The following is a 13683-nucleotide window of genomic DNA, read 5'->3' as shown; positions in this document are numbered from 1 at the left end:
AAAAAAAAAAAAGAAAGAAAGAAAGAAAGAAAGCCCTTAGCATAGTTCCTAGGTAAATGCATGTACTAATAAATGTGTAAGGAAGGACAGACCAAAAAGGGGGCGGGCAGAAGTACTAAGTAACTATCAACACCTTATCTTCCCGTTTGTATATCTTAGGGCAAATCAAAAGCAAGAGTCAGTATCTATCCATATTTTGAGCGGAAGGAAGAAGTGGTGCTGACCAAAATTCCTACCCTCACCCAGATTTGCCTCTCCCATGCAGCTCTCCCAGAATAGCACACCCAATTCTGAACTTCCCCCTTGCTGGCTCAGAAATCTGCATACCCAGCAGCTCCCGGTAGCCAAGTATAAATACACATTTGTGTTCCTAAGTATGATGTTGCATCTCTGTCTGATGTGTGCACTGTCCTCAACAATCCTTGCAGCTAGCACTGCCAGATAAAACACAGGGATCCCAGTTAAACTGGAATCTCAGATAAACAAGGGATACCTTGTTAGTATAAGGAGACCCCCAAGATAGCGTGACGCCACTTATATACTAAAATGGGACCCACTGTTTATCTAAAATTCTAATGCTACTGGGTTTCTCATATTTTATTTGCTAAATCTGACAACCTTACTTGTAGTAGGTGGTCCACCCATCCCCATGGCTTCCACTTTTCCTAACCTGTTCCCCTTCTTCTAGAAGTTCCCCACCTGTCAACAATTTCCCCAAAATATGATGCTTAGAACTGAAATGGGGAAGGGGGTGGACGCCTGGGTGGCTCAGTCAGTTAAGCAGCTACCTAAGGCTCAGGCCATGATCCCAGGGCCCTGGGATTGAGGCCCTTCCTTGGCGGGAAACCTGCTTCTCCCTCTGCCTGTTCTCCCTGCTGCTCACTCCCCCCCCCCCCACTTGTGCTGACAAATAAATAAATAAAACCTTAAGGAAAAAAAAAGTGAACAGAGGGGAGTCCTGGTGTCCAATGTCCGACATCATGGTGGCATGTTCTGGGCATGGGTCCCTTGATCAAAGACCACTCCAGGTGAAAGACCGAGAGCCAAACACCAGTACAGAGAAGGGCCTACCTGCGTCATCTGGAGATTTTGTGTGCGTCCCCGGACAGGAGAGGTTGTCTTCACTCCTGTGGTTAAGTATTACTCCGGAAAGAAGTACCTGTATATTTTGCTAAAAGAAAAGAAAAAATATATATTTTTCTGCTCTTGGTATGCAGGAGGAACCATTCTAAACACATCTAAAGTATCTCATTTATGCAGCCCTATAAGATGACTCTTTTTTTCTTAAGATTTTATTTATTAATGAGAGAGCACAAGCAGGGGGATGAGGAGAGGGAGAAGCAGACTTCCCACCGAGCAGGGAGCCTGAGGCAGGCTCTGTTCCAGCACCCCGGAATCATGACCTGAGCAGAAGGAAGAGGTTTAACCGACTAAGCCCCTAGGCACCCCAAGATGGTTCTTTGAAGGAGATATTATTTCCCTTTTTTAACCTCAGCATTATTAGGTAGCTTGACAAGCTTACAAGGTGTTAGGGACTGAATATGTCCTCCCCAGATTCATACGTTGAAACCGTTCCCCAAGTATGATGTTAGGAGAGGGGGCCTTTGGGAGGTAGTTAGGTTTAGATGAGGTCATGCAGGTGGAGTCCTCATAATGGGATTACTGGCCTTAGAAGAAGAGGAAGAGACACCCAGGCTCTGCCTCCATAGAGAACAAGGAGCTACATGTCTGAAGCCAGGAAGCCAGCTCTCACCAGCACCTTGATCTTGGCCTTCCAGCCTTCTAGAACCTTGAGAAATAAATGTCTATTGCTTAAGCCACCCAATCCATGATATTTTATTAGGGTAACCCAAGGGGAGGAAGACACGGAACTAGTGTTCGAGTCAGGTTATGCTTCAGTAATAAACTAATAATCACAAAATCTCATCAGCTTTAACACAACAAACACTCATTTGTTGCTGGCACAGAGTAAGATGGGTGACAATGATGAGGTGAGAGGTCCTCTGCTACACTCAGTGACTTCTGCCGTCTTGTGGCCCCACCAACAAGGACACATGGGCTTCATGACAGCAAGGATAGAGGAGCATGGAGACGCTCTCTCATATTCCATGCTTCAGCTCTCAAGTGACAGTCATTCAGCTTACAACCTATTGGCCACAACTGTTCAAGGGCACCTAAGTGATCTTCCTATGTGCCCAGAAGAGGAAAACACAGCAGAACGTGTGAATACGCAGCACTGTCTACCACAACTAGTATATGGTGAAACCAGAATCCTCCGGAAGACCTTCAAGTACCAAAAATCCATAGTCTTTCCATTGCAATATCTGGTCTTCCCAAGATTAAGGGAATCTGTTTCTCAAAAAAGTGAAAGTCATATGGCACAGTTTGTAGAATATGACACTTCGAGGAAACGGACAGGAAAAATGGCCTTGGTGAATATTTTAGCTTTGCAAACCTGAAGCATCACAAGATTGTCCCCTTAGAAAACCTGAGAAACACAGACCATGAGCTCTCTGTGAGTTGTACCTAGAGGATAAGTATCCATGAGTCAGGTGTGTTGCTCCAGTATCTGAGAGAAAAACCACTGGGTGTGGGGGCGAATCCTCAAGAAGTTTCTGGTGTGTTGTAGGGTGACCAACCATTGTAGTTTTCCAGGATTCTCCCTGTTTTAGCTCTAGAAGTTCCACATCTCAGAGAACCATTTCATCCCACAGAAAACCTTACTCACCAGATTCTATGTTGATCCTTTTTCTCCCAGACAAGATGTGAATGTGTCACCTCAGGTGGCCCAGTGAACTCTGCATGATGATGCACAGTGGTCTGAGGGAGTCAGGTTGGCTCTGAGTCGTAGGGAAACCTGAGCGGAAATAGCACACAAGAATCAGACTCTCCCCTAGGAGGGAACTCGGGAAGCTCCTCTATGAATGTCGGCCGCCTTATCAAAGTAGTCCACTTCAAGGACTTGGGGAAAGAAAATTGCATGTCAACATGACTTTGGTTCTGGAGATTCTACTCCTGCTGCTGAAGCCTAAAGTGCAGGAGGCTTTTCCAAGGACCCAAGTGGAGATGACAGAGACATCAGCTAGAGATAGAGAGAGACATAGAGAGAGACACCTCTATCTGTTTCAAGTCAAATACTATTAAAACAGGCTATCCCTGTCTCAAATTCGTGCTCCTCTTCAGAGGTGTATGCACGTACACACACATACACACACAGATGCACACACACGCCTTTGCACTTCTTCCAAGGTACATTTCATCCTGTTAGCATTGGCCTAGTGCTTCATTTGCTGAGTCGGATTTGGTAATGCACTTTGACCTGTATGCTTTCCATCATCCAGATTAAAATCCCAAGTCCACAGCCAGGCTAGGCTCTCGGGGTCCTGTTTAAAAAAAGGCACATTTGACCTCATCTCACACAGCCCCCCTTCACACAGTACTCTGATCCAGCCATTCCTTTCCCTCAACCACACTTAGGCTCAATTCATCCAGCTCTGTCTGTCTCCACTGATGTCTCCACCTCTCGTGCACTTGATAAGTTCAAAATCCAAGACTCGGATCAGGTTCCTGGATCAGTTATGACTTCTCTGTTATTCTTTATAGATTCTTCCCAAATTCCAGCAACAGGCCTTATGCAACTCAAGTACCAATCAGTTCTGTTCTGTTTGTAAATCCCTCCCATGTCAAATACATATTTATGGTTATTCAACTTTTGGTTATTTTGTGATTTGTCCCCAAACCCAGATTATAAACTCCTGGAGAACAGGAACAACCTTTAACCATTCTTTTTTACCTCCAGATAACCATATAGCCCGGTGTTTGCACATAGTAGGTGCTCAATAAACAAATATTGATTTATTAGTATGGAACCATGGGACAAGGGAACACCTAACAAAAAGTGTTAAAAAATACGATCTTATGAATATTACTGCATAACTCTCTGTCAAGACAACATACGGAGAAAATCATATAGAAAAATAAACATTTTGTTTTTTTTTTTTTTTCCTCCTGAGATCTAGAACCTGGGAAAATTCATGATGAATCAATCCACTGATCAACAGGCTCCCAAGATTAGGCCTCCTATTCCGTCTACCATGGCTGGTCCTGGTCCTTGGGGACAGAAAGGTCAGGAATCAAAATCACAGTAGTTTTGGTTTGGGGAACTGAAATACTTCTGTGGTCAGGCCATCGACCTGGGCACTCTAAGCATACAAGACCCAGCTTTAGAACCTGCAGAGGTGATGGAAGTGGGGTCAGGGGAGAGGAAGGTACAAATGGAGAGAGGGTCTTAGGACACAAGAACTCCTCGAGACCTTTAAGGGTTCTCTGTCACTCTCAGAGAATCAGGGAACACGTGCAGCCCAAAGTCTGGCAGTTCCTGCCTATCCTTGTGCGGTCTAAGATAATGTGTCCCACCAGTCATTTTAGGGCCATCCCAACCCTGGGCCAATGAGCACCAAGCCTAAGACATTAAGAAACCCCTTCCCACAACCCAGCAGGATCTCAGAATACCTGGTTCTCAAGTCCACTGATGAGGGACCAATAGTGTCCTGTTCTCCCTCCAGCCACCCAGGGGGCCTGAGCTTGGATCTGAATCCTCCCAACAAACCATACAGAACACCCCCACCCCCACCCCCAGCTTCTACCTGGTCCTCATTCTCAGAGCCTGGGCTTTTCTCTCAGTTCTCCTCATCATGTGTCAGCAGACCCTTCTGACTTTGACCCAGAAACACAGAAACATCCAGAACCATTTATTTGCAAAACAAATATTTACTGAGCACCCATCAAGCCAAGGCATCCAGTGACCAGGAGTAAACAAGTCAGACAGAATCACTGCCCAGAGGCAAGCCATTGTCTCATAGGACACAGGCACTGAACACAGAATTACCAAATAATTTATTAATTATGTAACCAGAGTGACCTCAAATTTTTAGCTATCCAAATCACCCTTTTGTCTATTATTCAAATAACCATAATGCTGACAACTCTAGGGAGATGCTAGCAGTTAATACAAATTCATTCCAGTTGCTCTTTGTCTTCAAACACTCCTAGTTCCCTTTTAAGCATCTTGCCAGCCTATTTTGATCCCAAACATGAACACATAGTCCTTCCTCCATTCCCCTAAGAACACATAGCTCTTGAGTTGAAGAAATTTTACTGAAAATTTGGAGGTGACGCAGAGAAATTACATCCTAAAAATAAATACTAGCTGGCATCCATCAACATCATGGCATGTGCCTACTCCTCTAAGCCTTGACCAGGTTGCTGGAAACAAGGACATCCCTTCATGAACTCACTTCTCCCATCCCACCCCATGAAGACAGTCTTTTACAGGGTAACAACCCAAGGTAGCCTACCTGCCTTGGGATTCCTCTACTCACTGCTGTTTGCCATACATCAGGTGCATTCACTCATTCATTCTGGAAATATACATTGAACACTTGCTTCGTACCAGACATTGTGCTAGATGAACAGCAAAAAAGATAAGACCCTGCCCTCGTGGAGGTAACAAACAATAAACAAGTAAGCCAAAAAATAAATCTAACAATTATAAATGTCAATACTTTCTATGAGATATTTTTTAAGGGGAGGACCATAAAGTGCCACTTTAGAAAGGATGGATTGGGGGCACCTGGGTGGCTCAGTCGGTTAAGTGTCTGCCTTTAGCTCAGGTCACAATCCCAGGGTCCTGGATGGAGCCCCACATCCACTGGGCTCCCTGCTCAGCGGGAAGTCTGCTCCTCCCTCTCCCTCTGTCTCTTCCCCTACTTGTGCTCTCTTGCGTGCTCTGTCAATTGAATAAATAAAATCTTAAAAAAAAAAAAAAAAAAAAGTAATGGATAAGAGAAGTCTCTCCTAGGAGGTGACCTTGGAATGAGATTTGGGGCTGGACTTCCTAGGGCAGGCTAAACATATATTTAAGGTGCCAGCAAGGTAGAAGTACCAACATTTTTTTGGAAAATTTTTATATCTAATATTTTTTAAGACATGGAAGTAAACACCTAAGGCAAAATTAGAAGGTTGCACATCTGCCCTATATATATTTCTAAGATTTAATATTGCTGTTATTTTTATTTCTATGGGCAGGGTAGAAAACTCCATCTTTTCAGGGCTTTTAGGACATCTAAAGTCTTTCTCCAGCCCCAAGAGATATAAGAATTCAGAGTTGATCCATCTTGGGAACTCCCCAGCAATGATGGCTTTTAAAACCCTCAAGGATGATTCTAAAGTGGAGCCAGGATTGAGAACCACTGACCTAGAGAAATAATGTAGCTGGAGAAGAGGGATCATGGTAAGACCCTAGAATACCCCCCATCGTTAAGAGCAGTAATTCACTACCGTGGCAGAATCAACTTTACAGCTTTAAACATTACTATCTTTGGGACCTACTTAGAGAGATTTCTGATATAATTGATCTAGCAAAAAGAAAAGCAAAGAGAAAAGGTGTTTCTAGAAGGAAGAAAGAGTTATTATCTGTTGAATGATAAAATCCAGTTCATTCAAAAAACATCCCATTAGCTTTTGGTGGGGGTGGTGATAAGGAAGCCAGATGGACGTAGGCAAAAGAGGGATGGCTGATGAAGAAATGGATACAGTGATTGTAGACAACTGTGAATGAACAGTTTTAGATATGAAGAGGAACAAAGAATTCAGGCAGAATTGAGAACCGCTTCCCAGATGTTATCCTGCAGTTCCAAGGATTGAGACCCAGTGCACTCCTATAGAACTTTCTGCAACATTGGAAATGTTCTGTATCTGCACTGTTCAATATGGTAGCCACTAACTACTCATAGCTGTTGAGTGTTCAAAATGTGGTTCAAGTGACTGATGAACTGATTTTTAATTTTATTAAATTAAATATAATATAACCTAATATATATATATAACCTAATATAATATAATATAACCTAATCATGGGAGTGACTATCCCATCATATTTGCAAATCCTGGGGGGCTTTATAGGGTTTGTACATCCAGGCCATTTTAAAATTCTGCCTACTACCTTAAAAATGAGTCCTTTAGTCCAAGAGGGCTCCTGGCCTAGATTCTGGATGTGAAAGAAGAAAATCAGATTTTGTGATTAAATACTCTTAGAACTGAACTACTCTGCAAGCTGATTCAGGAAATAAGACCGATTGCTCTGCTTCACCGCCAGCCTGAGGCAAGCATCAGTGATTCCTTGGTTCCCATATTTCCATCCTTCTCTCCTCCCTCTAGTCCCTCATGGGTTATCTCCCCCATTCCCAAGATCTCAGCCACCCCCAACTCAATGAAACCTCTCAAATCCTCAACTCACAACCCAATCTCTCTCCAGAGCTCCAGACTCATGATTCATATACAACTCCTTAATGACCACCTTTGTCTCATAAACAGCCCAAACTCAATATACCCAAAATGGAACTCATTTTCTTCTTCTCTAAATGTGTTGCTTCTTTCTCCTCCAAACCTGGGAGTCATCTCTGACTTCTTTTCTCCTCTAGAGCACTAAGCCTTCCAGTTTTACCTACAGTGCATCACTCAAATCTGTCTCCCTCTATCCCCATTACTTGTGTTTTAGCCCAGTCCCTCACTGCCTGAATTACCCTAGCAACATCCCATTCTTTGCCTCTACTCTCACTCCACTCATGCATTCTTCACTCTGCCAATAGTGATCTCCTTAAAACTCAGTCTTATTGAACCATTCTGCTACCTGAGATTCATCAATTTTTCCAACTGCCTAGAGCATAAGCAATTCAATATAAGACAAAGTGATAGCTGTGATTAGATAATTCAATAGACGATGCATGGTGCTAGCTCTGAGAACACTGCACAAGACAGAGATAGTCCCCACCCTCACAGAGCTTACAGTCTGGTGATAGAGACACACAATAGAGTCATGAAAGGGAAAGTGAGATGGCTGTGGGAAAATGTAGCACAGGAAGCTTCCTTCACCTAAGCATCAAGGAAGGCCTCCCTGAGGCAGTGAGAAGACAGTGACACTTGAAGGATGAGTATAAGTTCATAAGATCAAGGGAAATGGGGGCGCCTGGGTGGCTCAGTGGGTTAAGCCGCTGCTTTTGGCTCAGGTCATGATCTCAGGGTCCTGGGATCAAGTCCCGCATCGAGCTCTCTGCTCAGCATGGAGCCTGCTTCCCTCTATCTTTCTCTCTCTGCCTGCCTCTCTCCTACTTGTGATCTCTGTCTGTCAAATAAATAAATAAAATCTTAAAAAAAAAAAAAAGATAAAGGGAAATGATAAGTGTTCCAGGTAAAGAGAACAACATGTGGAAGGATCTTGTGAAAGATCCAAAACAGTGTGGCTGGCATCAAGAGAGCAAGGGTTGAGGGACATACAATGAAACTGGAAAAACAGACAAGGAAAAAACCATGGGTGAACTTATACACCATGCTAAGAATCCAGGCCATGAACCAAAGGGCAACATGGGGATCCACTGAAGGGTTTTAAAGAGAAGAATGACATGACAAGGTTTTCTTTTTTTCTTTTTTCTTTCTTTTTTTTTAAGTTTACATTGGATTGGATTGGATAGTTCAAGACCCAAGGCAGAGAGACAAATTGTGAGACCACAGCAATAGTCCAAGAAGATGATGAGGTCTTAGACTAGGAGGGTAGCAAGGGAGATAGAAAGCAAATAAAGTCAAGAGATATTTAAAATGCAGAATGACAAGTCTTGGATGACAGAGAAAGGAGAAAAGGACAGCTCCGAGGCTTAGGACTGGTCTACCAGATAGATGAGGAAGTCTAGATGAAGCAAGACGGTGGTACAAATTTGGGGGGTGGAAATACTGACTTTGGCTTCAGACATGGAAAGTTTGGTAGCTTTCCAAGTCAAGATGTAGGAGGATATCTTCCTGGGCAGGAAGATACAGAGGTCTAGAGCTCTGGCATGTACGTCATCTGCACAGAGGCATAATGGAAGCCTCACAAGTAAACTAAATCACCTAAAGAGACTATGTAAAGTTTAAAAAGAGGTTCCAGGACTGAGTCCTGAGAACTTCTGATATTTAGAGGTCATATACAAGGCAAATGGATGAGGAACCTGGGTAGCTCAGTTAAGTGTCTGATTCCTGATCTCAATTCAGTTCTTGACCTCAGGGTCATGAGTTCAAGCCCCACACTGGGCTCCATGCTAGGCACGGAGTCTACTTAAAAAATTTTTTAAAGGCAAAAGCGAGGGGAGAAAAAGAAAAAAGCTAAGGGGTGTCCAGAATAGAACAGGAGGGAAATTAGCATATGACCCAGAAGCCAAGGAGAATGTCTTTCTAGAAGAAGGGAGTGGTCAATAGTTCCTGACACCACATATGTTGGCAATCATTTAGGTATTGTTCATTATGGCTCCTGCCTATTACTTCCTCCTGATTTCCTGCCATTTCCCAAAACCCACCCTTTATGCTCTGACTCCAGTCTTGCCTAACTTCTCTTGGACCATGCAACATATTCTCATGCATCCCATCCTTTTTATATGCAGTCCTCTCTCACTCCAGGCCTCCCCTAACCCTGAACCCCCACTCCCTCCCAGAGTCACCTGGTAAACATTATCCATCCTTTAATACCCTCAGGTGCTCAGGCATCACCCACTTTTAGGCCTTCCTTGGTCAAGGAATCCCCAAACTAAATCGGTGAATATATTTCTCATTCTATTCTATTTGTTTACCTGGTGTCTATTTCTATTATTGTGCTTATCTCAGTATACTGTAATAACTTACTTAATGTCCGAGACCTCTACTTGACTATGAGTCTCAGGAGGGCAAAAACAGTGTTGTATTGTATTCTGCTTTCTGTAACTAAATACAGTATCAGATACATGGCAGACTTTAACAAATATTTTTGGACCTTATCCCTGCCTGTGTGTCACCTAGGGAATGTGAATGACCTGGGCCCGGGGGTAAAAGACCATAGGAATGGCTGACCTGAGCAAGAGGCAAAGACAACAGAATAATGACTGAATCATTCAACAGAATAATGTCAATCAACAATCAACAGAATAATGACTGCTTTCATTCGTGTCAGCCTGCTAAGCCCTTTCCAGTGCTCCAGTTCATTCAGGCTTCCTCACACCTCATTTAATAGATGTGATCATCACCCTCACTTTACAGATGATGAACAAGACTAGAAAAGCTAAGTCACTTGTCCAAAGTCAGATGCTAGTAAGTGGAGCCAGGTCTTGAACAAACCCAAGTCTATCTGACTCCAGAGCCCTATCCTCTTAAGTCGCACTGGCATTTGAGCTTCGGGAAAATTCTCTGCTGATTCTAACTTGCAGAGTAGAGTAGCGAGATTCAGAAGTGGGACAGGGGTTGTAGGGTGCTACTGTTCGGGGCACACGCCACATGGTTCAGCAGATGGTGGCTCCGCTCAGCCAGAAGCCATGAGGGACTAAAGCAAACTGTCTACAAGGAGCCTGTTCACCAGTGTGGATTTGTCAAGGCCCCGGAGTCCCAGGAGCAGGCTAGAGGAGCACCCCAGAGTAAGCCAATCGCTGCAATGTCAGACACTAAGCTGGGAATGCAAGTGAAAGGTGAGGAAGCCAGAGTGGAAGGAACCAAGCCAAGCTGTGAGGTCTTGGGCAATCTTCACCCCCAGGCTCCATGCCAAGGACAAGCCACTGTGCCTAAAATAACCTCCCCAGAGAATCTGATCATTTTGCAATCTCTATCTCAATAGTGACTTTCAAGTCAATGGAACTAGTATTGATTAAGCCCCTATTATACGCTACACCATGAAAGGTACAAAGATCTGGTCTTTTATGGAGGCACGGCAAGCCCACAGGGAACAGTGAAAGAGCTGTATAAACAGCACACAACACAGTGCCGACCTGTGCAGGACAAGCCATAAAGGCGGCTGAAATTCACAGAAAAGAGAGATCAGGGTGTGCTGCTGGCTTCCTGGAGCACATGAATGGGAGAAAGGAAGACAGAGTGGAATGAGAATAGCATTTCAGGTAGGAAGAAGATTATGAGCAAAGGTGAGGCAGCTGAAATGAGAATGGACTGTTTCTCTGGCCATGAGAAACCCACCTGTGGAGCAAAGGATTCTTGTTGGAGAAGAATGAAATATGAAGTCAGATGAGTAGAGAAGAATACCAATCAAGTAAATCCAATCTGCAGAATCCGGGAGTCCAAGGAGGCAATAAAAAAATGATCTAGGCTTGGGGCACCTGGGTGGCTCAGTGGTTAAAGCCTCTGCCTTCAGCTCAGGTCATGATCCCAGGGTCCTGGGATTGAGCCCCACATTGGACTCTCTGCTCAGCAGGGAGCCTGCTTCCCCCCGCCCCGCCCGCCTGTCTCTCTGCCTATTTGTGATCTCTCTCTCTCTCTCAAATAAATAAATACAAAATAAAATCTTTTTAAAAAATAATCCAGGCTTTAAGCAGGCAATCAAGAATAAAAATTTAGGCATCCCAGGAGAATTCTACTGAGCATTTAAAGAAGAATTAATTCTTATTCTCCTGAAACTGTTCCAAAAAGTAGAAATGGAAGGAAAACTTCCAAACTCATTTTATGAGGCCAGCATTACCTTGATCCCAAAGCCAGACAAAGACCCCATGAAAAAAGAGAACTACAGATCAATATCTTTGATGAACACAGATGTGAAAATTCTCACCAAAATACTAGCCAATAGGATACAACAGTACATTAAAAGGATTATTCGCCATGACCAAGTAGGATTTTATTCCAGGGCTGCAAGGTTGGTTCAACATCTACAACTCAATCAATGTGATACAATATATTAATAAAAGAAAGAACAAGACCCATATGATAGTCTTAATAGATGCTGAAAAAGCATTTGACAAGGTACGGCATCCTTTCTTCATCAAAACTCTTCAAAGTGTAGGGATAGAGGGTACTTACCTCAATATCATCAAAGCCATCTATGAAAAACCCACAGCAAATATCATTCTCAATGGAGAAAAACTGAGAGCTTTTCTGCTAAGGTCAGGAACACGGCAGGGATGTCCACCATCACCACTGCTATTCAACATAGTACTAGAAGTCCTAGCCTCAGCAATCAGACAACAAAGAGAAATAAAAGGCATCCAAATCAGCAAAGAAGAAGTCAAACTATCACTTTTTGCAGATGATATGATACTTATGTGGAAAACCCAAAAGACTCCACTCCAAATCTTCTAGAACTTGTATGAGAATTCAGAAAAGTGTCAGGATATAAAATCAATGCACAGAAATCAATTGCATTTCTATACACCAACAACAAGACAGAGGAAAGAGAAATTAAGGAGTCAATCCCATTTACAACTGCACCCAAAACCATAAGATACCTAGGAGCAAACCTAACCAAAGAGGCAAAGAATCTGTACTCAGAAAACTATAAAGTATACTCACAAAAAAAAAAAATGGAGGGAGACACAGAGAAATGGAAAAATTTTCCATGCTTATGGATTGGAAGAACAAATACTGTGAAAATGTCTATGCTACCTAAAGCAATCTACACATTTAATGCAATCCCTATCAAAATACTATTCATTTTTTCCAAAGAAATAGAATAATCCTAAAATTTATATGGAACCAGAAAAGACCTCGAATAGCCAGAGGAATGTTGAAAAAGAACACCAAAGTTGGTGGTGAATCACAGTTCCAGACTTCAAGCTCTATTACAAAGCTGTCATCATCAAGACAGTATGGTACTGGCACAAAAACAGACACATAGATCAGTGGAACAGAATAGAGAGCCCAGAAATAGATCTTCCACCCTATGGTCAACTAATCTTTGACAAAGTAGGAAAGAATGTCCAATGAAAAAAAGACAGTCTCTTCAACAAATGGTGTTGGGAAAATTGGACAGCCACATGCAAAAAAAAAATGAAACTGGACTATTTCCTCACACTATACACAAAAATAGACTCCAAATGGATGAAAGACCTCAATGTGAGGAAGGAAGCCATCAAAATTCTTGAGGAGACCACAGGCAGCAACGTCTTCGACCTCAGCCACAGCAATTTCTTCTTAGAAACATCGCCAGCCAATGGCAAGGGAAGCAAGGGAAAAATGAACTATTGGGACTTCATCAAGATCAAAAGCTTTTGCACAGCAAAGGAAACAGTCAACAAAACCAAAAGACAAATGACAGAATGGGAGAAGATATTTGCAAATGACACATCAGGTAAAGGGCTAGTATCCAAAATCTAAAAAGAGCTTATCAAATTCAACACCCAAAGAACAAATAATCCAATCAAGAAATGGGCAGAGGACATGAACAGACATTTCTGAAAAGAAGATATCTAGATGGCCAACAGACACATAAAAAAGAGCTCTACATCACTCAGCATCAGGAAAATACAAATCAAAACCACAATGAGATACCACCTCACACCAGTCAGAATAGCTAAAATTAACAAGTCAGGAAATGACAGATGCTGCGAGGATGCAGAGAAAGGGGAACCCTCCTACACTGTTGGTGGGAATGCAAGCTGGTGCAACCACTCTGGAAAACAGCATGAAGGTTCCTCAAAAAGTTGAAAATAGAGCTACCCTACGACCCAGCAATTGCACTACTGGGTATTTACCCTAAAGATACAAATGTAGCGATCCGAAGGGGCACATGCACCCGAATGTTTATAGCAGCAATGTCCACAATAGCCAAACTATGGGAAGAACCTAGATGTCCATCAACAGATGAATGGATAAAGAAGATGGAATATTACACAGCCATCAAAAGAAATGAAATCT

Source organism: Mustela nigripes, chromosome 10, assembly GCF_022355385.1.
Source record: "Mustela nigripes isolate SB6536 chromosome 10, MUSNIG.SB6536, whole genome shotgun sequence".
NCBI classification, from domain to species: domain Eukaryota; kingdom Metazoa; phylum Chordata; class Mammalia; order Carnivora; family Mustelidae; genus Mustela; species Mustela nigripes.
This window is presented reverse-complemented; position numbering follows the sequence as displayed.